Consider the following 8,165-nt stretch of genomic DNA (forward strand, 5'->3'; position numbering starts at 1 on the left):
AAGTCATTTGGAGCCTCCAGTAACTTTTTGAAAATTCCTGGAGTCTCTAGCGGATTTTTTAAACTTGAATTTCCACAACATTTCATCAAACGCAGTTGAGAGGCCGAGCTTTATTCTGCAAACTAATTTTAATATGTTATGAAGACAACTGCATGTGGATTTTAAGTAGTTTTGGAGTCTCCAGCGACTTTTCGAGAATTACTGGAACCTCCAGTAGATTTTTGAAACTTTATATTTCAAAAAATTACATCAAATGGAGTTGGAAAGCTGAAATTTGCTCTCCACAGTATGTTCTAGAGTCAATTCGGACAGATTTTGTGGCATTTTTTTAAAAACTGAATTTTCCAAAAAGGCGCAGGAGGCTCCAAGATGACTTGAACCCACCTGAAGTCGTCTACAGAGAGTGCTAAAATTGGAGTGCAGAGTAAATTTCGACTTTCCATCTCCATTTGATGAAATTTTTACAGTTTCAAAAATCTACTGGAGGCTCCAGTAATTTTCAAAAAGTAGCTGGAGGCTCCAAAACGACTTAAAATCCACCTGCAGTCGACTTAGTAGCGTGTTGAAATTAGTTTGCAGATCGAATTTCGGATTTCCAACTCCATTTGATGAAATTTTGTGGGAATTTCGAGTTTGAAAAATCTGCTGGAGCCTCCAGAACTGCTCAAAACGATTTTAAACAGTTTCCCATCGATTTAGCAGGTTGAAAATAGGGTGTATCCCAAATTTCAGATTTCCAGGTCAATATGGTAAAATTTTGATTTTTCCCCTAATTTTTGGTCTAAATTTGATTTTCAAAATTCACTAAAAATCTAAAAAGGCACTTTAGCACTTGAAATTTTGACGGGTGATAAATTTTTTGTCTAATCTTTCAATCTCCTTTCGTACGAGTTAATAAATTTCGTGCAAGTTCTATTCAAAATGGCCGCCATTTTGTAAGAGGGCCACTTTTTTGAGAACTCAAGGGCTAGAAATGTTCCTTAAGACTCCCCCTACCTATAAGAATATTGTTGTTCCGGAGGATCGAGGCGGGAGGTGAAATAGATCCTTATGCACCCCCACCCCCACCCCATAATGAATTGAGGAGCTTGGAATCAAAACTCACTTTTGACACCAAAAATCGATATGCGTTTTTTTGCGGATTCGGATACTTCTTTAATTTCTCTATCACCCTACAGAATCCATTTTTCCAAATTTGGCCCCAGTTCTTCACAATTTTGTGTTAAAAAGTGCCCTTGGAGTCAAAACTTGACTCCAAGCAATAAAAAAATTTGTATTTTCAAGGTCGCATGGCAGTCTACAAAGCCAAAATGATTCAATTGCAACTTCGGAAGCATTTTCTGATAGTGAAAATAGCGAAAATGGTAGTTTTGAATTTGGAAGTTATGCAACTGAGGAGGTAAAAAATTGGATGTATTGAGTGCTCAAAACGTTTAAAGCTCTCTAGAGGCGGAACAAAATACTCTACAGAAAAATGAAGTGGAGGAAAATTGTAGAGAATTAAATTTCCAATCGACATAATGTCGTTAGTTTTTTTCTAGGGTGCTTAGTTTTCGATATATTTGCAAAAGAAAGTATAATTTTTGGAAAAATTCAGCGCTCAAAACTTTTAAAGCTGTCTGGAGACGGAACGAAGCATTCTACGGAAAAATTAAGTCGAGGAAAATTGTAGAGAATTAAATTTCCAATCGACATAATGGCGTTAGTTTTCTTCTAGGAGGCTTTTTTTTCGATATATTTGCAAAAGAAAGTAAAATTACCCCACCTTGGAATCAAAACTCACTTTTGCCAAACTTGAAAGCCATACTGCAACGATATGGCAACTTGAAAAAAAAAATGTTTCTCATGGAATCCTATTTAGTAGTCTTACTCAAGAGCTCGACACACTTTGCGACGTTTTTTTCATCAACGCACTAGGCGAAATCAGTTATTGTCGATTTTCTCGAAACTTTGTCCGATGGCAAAAGTGAGTTTTGATTCCAAGCTCCTCAATTGGTACCTTAATACATACATAGAAATTATTAATTATGTTTGAATAAAATAAATATAAAATTTAATCGAATTAAATTGAAGTAAATAAAAAATAGAACCATCCTATTCCTAAATTTCATAATAAATCCGAATTGGAAAAAAAAAAACTAGTTCAAATCAAGAGTTCATAACCTCAGATATGTATTTGTTCTTCTCTCTCGTTAATTCTATTCTCAAAAAGTTTTACGAGTGCACAACTTACCTCTCTAATTCCATTTTGTCACATTTAATCGTAAAATAGGATTTCTAAGCGCACATTTTCTTAAAATCTGTTTGCTTAATATGACCTAAATTTCAAGTCATGTTATCAAATTTACAATAAAATGATTTCGTTTTAGGTAAAAAATAATGATAAATACCATAAAAATTGGTTTCTCTTTCATTGCAAATGACATCTGACTCGTGAACGTTGTTGATTTACTTAGCATCGAGTTCATTCTCTTACCTTAATATGCACGCCAAAGTGAACCGAAAAAAGACACTTATTTTTTGGCATGCGATGACGAGAGGGTAAGTGTAAGTAAATTGTAAAAGTACTGTCATTTATTTCAATGTATTACTTATACTCGCTGATGACTGATGATGGGTAAACCAGTTTATCACGTTAACGGATTACGGTGGCGTAAATAATCTTAAATGGATGGTAGAGAGAGACATACGCGAGTATATAATATAAGTACTTGGCACATGTGTATGAAGCGAAAAGCCAATGAAAAGAGCAAGAGGGGCGGCTGAAAGAAAGAAAGAGACGTATTGCTCAATGAAAGCATATATAATTTCGACCATAAGACATTGTTGCGAGATACCATAAATATATTATGCATAATCGGCTTATGCGGAGGTATTGGTATAGAGTATGGTACAGCTCACCGAGGCAGAGACACCTTCTCGATCATTTCCTGCTTCTTGGGAAGTTTTTACGACTCGGTGAGAAAATCCTACCTAAGATTATGTTAGATTTGCTGCAAAGTACACACGACGACGTTTAGTTGTAGTTTTCTAAAAAGGCAATCGAGCTAAAGGTAAATACTACATAAGCGTCGGTATATACCAGGAATCGATATCCTGTAGTAAAAAATTGGAACCGAAACAAATTTGCTTTTACGATGAGATTATTTTTTTCTCGTATTATTTCTGATTTAGGTACACTGAAAATATCGCGAGTAGTTTGTGTGCTGCTTTGCCGGAGATGCATTTTTATATGTATCGAAGGAACTAATTTTGTACTCTCTGGATATATAAGAAGCTATTTTCATAACCTATAAAACTTTTTTTCTTTAGCACGTAAGTACATATACGACGTGTGTAATTTAACCAGAGAGATTTCAGCATCGGTGTTATAAAAATTGCCCCTTTAAACAGCTGCTTTTTGTTTGTGTTTTGAAGTTTTGATTCGATTTTCCCTCCTATAAGTCCTAAATAAGGCCTATGAGATCGTTCACTGGATAATTTTACTACACGAGTGAAAGCTCGACGCTCTCTACCAATGAGAAAGTGTGCAATTTCAAGCTCTCTTTGCTCTTCGTCGATCCCCCATCGGAGAAATTTTAACTCGCGGGGTTAATTTGATTGCCTCTCGACCTTATAAATTTTAATGCAAATGTGTATAATTCGAAAACTTTTTATCGACTAATCTCAAATGGCATGTAACGCTTTGCGAACTTTTCCAAAAGGATTTAAATTACCTAAACTTACGTTAGATACGGTATGGTATGCAATGTGCTAAAATGATTTATCATTTTTATTCTTCGCCGGTATAAATTATTGTACGAAATGCTGTACCACAGGTGCCACAAAACTAGAAAAGTGGATTTTACTACTATGGTTTTATTAATAGTATTTTCTTTTCTGGTTAAGGTAAGGGTACCTCCCTTACGAGTTATGAAAGGTCTTGAATTAAATTAATCAAAAGTTAAATTCGGAAATTTTTCACGTTCGTGCGATTTTAAATTTATCAGGATTCTATATGCTTATTGATTTTCAAGACAGGGAACTTGGCGTTTACTTGAATGAATACTGAATTTAGAAATGTGTTTCCCAATTTGACAATTAGTTCATATTTTTTTTGAGAGAGAGAGTGATAAAATATATTAGAATAATGGAGATCCAGTAGGTATAAAAATATCACAAAGTCATCGGAACTTTTTAATTGACTTCGCAAAAACGTAAAAGATCTTATTAATTTGAGAATTACCTGTAATTACAACGGAAAATATAAATACAGATAATGACTCAATTTTTACATAATTTTCAACACTGTCCCTAATTCAAGAACTAATTAACAGCAGTAATACTGCTCTGTACAAACATGAAGAATGTCAATCGTGTTTTCTCAAATTTGGTCAATTTTAAAGATGCTTCACTAGCGGCAATCAGTTCCGATTAGCAACTCAAATCAGCTACATTGATCCACAATATCGCTGCATCAGCATTGTATTTGATGTATATAAGTACACCAGTTGTCGAGTGAAATGTACTCAGACATCCGGAGAAATCAGCATAGCTGGAACATTTCAGCTATCTATTAGACAGCCGATGTCTTTAATGGTTGAATTCTTCAGAGATCTTGATAACACGCCAGCTGCGTTGATGATTGTGTCTCTGGCAAAGTACAGCAGCTCTTCTACTGCTGATCAATGATTGATAGGAAACATCAGACGTATCGATGCCTGATAGCTTTCCCCCAAGGTCTAGAACATAGATTCATTGCGTTGTTAGCGGTTATGGATTTCTTCGAGGTATCCATAACATTTTTCCATTTGGAACAATGTTGCCTTCAAACAGCTGTGTACAAATTTGGTTAAGCTTCAAATTCAGCCAAGTAAATCTCAATTTCGACGCAATTGGCAACGTCGTTGATGTCCCGAGATTTCAAACAATTATGGTTGTGTAATAATCACCCCAGTTGGGTGAAAATCTGCTCTTTTGCGACATAAAAACGTGGGTAGGAGATTTAACACTTTACGCCAATGCTTTTTCTGTCCATTAATCGGCGCGTATTTTATTTACGCGTAAAAATCTGCCATTGATCAATATTCTTGAAAAAATTTTTGGCATCAGCGGGGATCGAACTCAAGTCCCTGGATCTGTGAGCGGAATCCTTACTACCTACACCAGCAGAGCACTTCATAGAAGTGACTAAAGATTTATATACTAAGCTGAAACACACGCGCTAAATACCACATTTACGCGCGTTTTTCAGCAAATATGCGAATAAATACGGTATGAAATATTTGCGTAGCGTATTTTTGTGGCTGTTTTTTTCAATGTGCAAAAACCAGCCACATAATTAGAGCGTAGCGGCTTTATGTGATAAAAATACTCTACGAAATATTCTTGTGGCGTGTTAATCAGCAGAAATTTTTTTCTGCTGTGCAGAAAATATGACAACCTAAAAAGTCGCTTCAAATTACACCCGTGAATTGAAGCGCGATTTTGAAAACTGTAAGATCTGCTGGATGGCAGCAGTTTAAAGTCGCGTTGAAGTATAAAACGCCAATTAAACTGCTCTTTACCGCGTATTTATTGGCAGAAGGGCAGATTTTCACCCAACTGGGACCATTGTCAAGTCTGTATTGCTCACAGAATCGTCTTGACTATCGTTGTTGGAGATCGTTGAAAAGTCATATTTCATACCCTGGTTACTTTTTGGTGAAAGAAGTGGCCTATTTGAGCGATTTTGTAAACCTGGTGACTTTTAGTGAATCTTGGTGACTGATTCACCAGAAGTTACCAGAATGTAGAAAAGCACATATCACACCTCAGGAGTAATAAGGTTACCTACATCTCAAAAAAAATAATTAATTTTGTCATTTTTGAATTTTTGGGGTTTGTATGACCCCTCCCCCCCTCAACCAAAAATAATACTTTAGGTTGGGTATATGGCCTAACTCAAAATCCCTACAACATTGCAAGTTGTAAGTATGGAGTTAATAAGAGTACATCTCAAAAAACTCCACCTTTTTTGAGCAAATTTTGTACATACAAAGTGTTAACAAACAGTTTTGATTGTTTTGAATGTTTGTCAGTTAGAAACAGTCACAAGGAGTGCATTTTTTATTGGTTTGTACCAAATGGAAAAAAAATTAAAATTGATCACTTTTTAGAAAAATGAATTTGCACATCATATGAAATTTTAGTTTTTTGAGAAAAACTCAAAAACTAATCACTCTAGAAAAAAACTAACGACATTATGTCGATTGGAAATTTAATTCTGTACAACTTTGGTAACATTCAATTTTTTTGGACACTTCCTTTCGCCTCCACATCAACTTTAATGAAAGGTTATAACTCGAAATATATCCTCTTTAAGATTTTATTTTTCTAAGTGTTCTTATGCTAAATGAAGGTAGGATACCAGATCTTTAAAATGAGGTGCTGTTCATTCCTCACAATTAATTATAAGTTGATAAAAATGATGAATCATGTTTTCAAAAAAAAAAAGGAAATCACTCTCCTGTAAAATTTCTCTTTTTTGTGATGTAACCTTAATTACTCCCGAGGTGAAAAATTTCATACCCTGCTTACTTTTTGGTGAAAGAAGTGGCCTTATTTGAGCAATTCTGTAAGCCTGGTCACTTCTGGTGAATCTTGGTGACTGATTCACCAGAAGTCACCAGAGTTCACCAGAATGTTGAAAAGTCATATTTCATACCCTGGTGACTTTTTGGTGACAGATCCACCAAGAAGTGGCCTTATTTTGGCGATTTTGAAAACCTTGTGACATCTGGTGAATATTCACCTGAAGTCACCAGAATTCACCAGAATGTTGAAAAGTCATATTACAGTGGCGTCGCGATAAGTGAAAATTCAAGGGAAGAAAATTTTTGTTTCACTTATCGAGTTTTTCACATACGAAGGTTTCAGTTGGAGAATTTTTTTCTTGGTCAATTTTCATTTATTGAAGTTCAGATAAAAAAAACGAAAAACATGAATTGAACAATAAAATTTTCCGATTTTCATTGATCATTTTCAAATTTAAATTGATCAGCCAGTCTTGAAACAGATCACAGGTCATCCATGCCTTCTTGTTCGACACATAATCCATTGGGAACGATTTGACTTTAGCAAAACATCGAGGCTCTCTTTCACTTATTGAGGCTGAACGAGTCAGTACCTTTCAGTTAAAGAGGTATTTTCACTTATAGAGGTAAATACGATAATTTTGGGATAAATCCTAGTTTCAGTTAACGAGGTAGCCTTTTTTCACTTATTGAGGTTGATTTACACGTAAAATTGGTCCAAGGTGAAGAGAAGGAGGTTTTTATTTCACTTATTGAGTTTTTTCACATATCGAGGTTTCACTTATCGCGACGCAACTGTATTTCATACCCTGGTGACTTTTTGGTGACAGATCCACCAACAAGTGGCCTCCTTCGAGCGATTTTGAAAACCTGGTGACTTCTGATGAATCTTGGTGAATGATTCACCAGAAGTCACCAGAATTCACCAGATTGTTGAAAAGTAATATTTCATACCCTGGTTAATTTTTGGTGCAAGAAGTGGCCTTATTTGAGCAATTTTGTAAACCCAGTGACTATTAGTGAATCTTGGTGACTGATTCACCAGAAGTCACCTGAATTCACCAGAATGTTGAAAAGTCATATTTCATACCCTGGTGACCTGGTGACAGATCCACCAAGAAGTGGCCTTATTTGAGCGATTTTGAAAACCTGGTGACTTCTGATGAATCTTGGTGAATGATTCACCAGAAGTCACCAGAATTCACCAGATCGTTGAAAAGTCATACTATTTCATACCCTGGTGACTTTTTGGTGACAGATCCACTAAGAAGTGGCCTTATTTTGGCGATTTTGAAAACCTTGTGACATCTGGTGAATATTTACCTGAAGTCACCAGAATTCACCAGAATATGGAAAAGTCATATTTCATACCCGGGTGATTTTTTGGTGACAGATCCACCAAAAAGTGGCCTTATTTTGGTGAAATTGAAAACCTTTTGACTTCTGGTGAATTTTGGTGACTGATTCTCCAGGAAGTCACCAGAATTCATCAAAACATTGAGAAGTTACATTTCATACCCTGGTGACTTTTTGGGGACAAATCCACGAAGAAGTGCCCTTATTTTACAAATTTAGAGAACCTGGTGACTTGTGATGAATCTTGGTAAATGG

The sequence above is a fragment of the Planococcus citri genome, chromosome 5 (genome assembly GCF_950023065.1).
Source record: "Planococcus citri chromosome 5, ihPlaCitr1.1, whole genome shotgun sequence".
NCBI classification, from domain to species: domain Eukaryota; kingdom Metazoa; phylum Arthropoda; class Insecta; order Hemiptera; family Pseudococcidae; genus Planococcus; species Planococcus citri.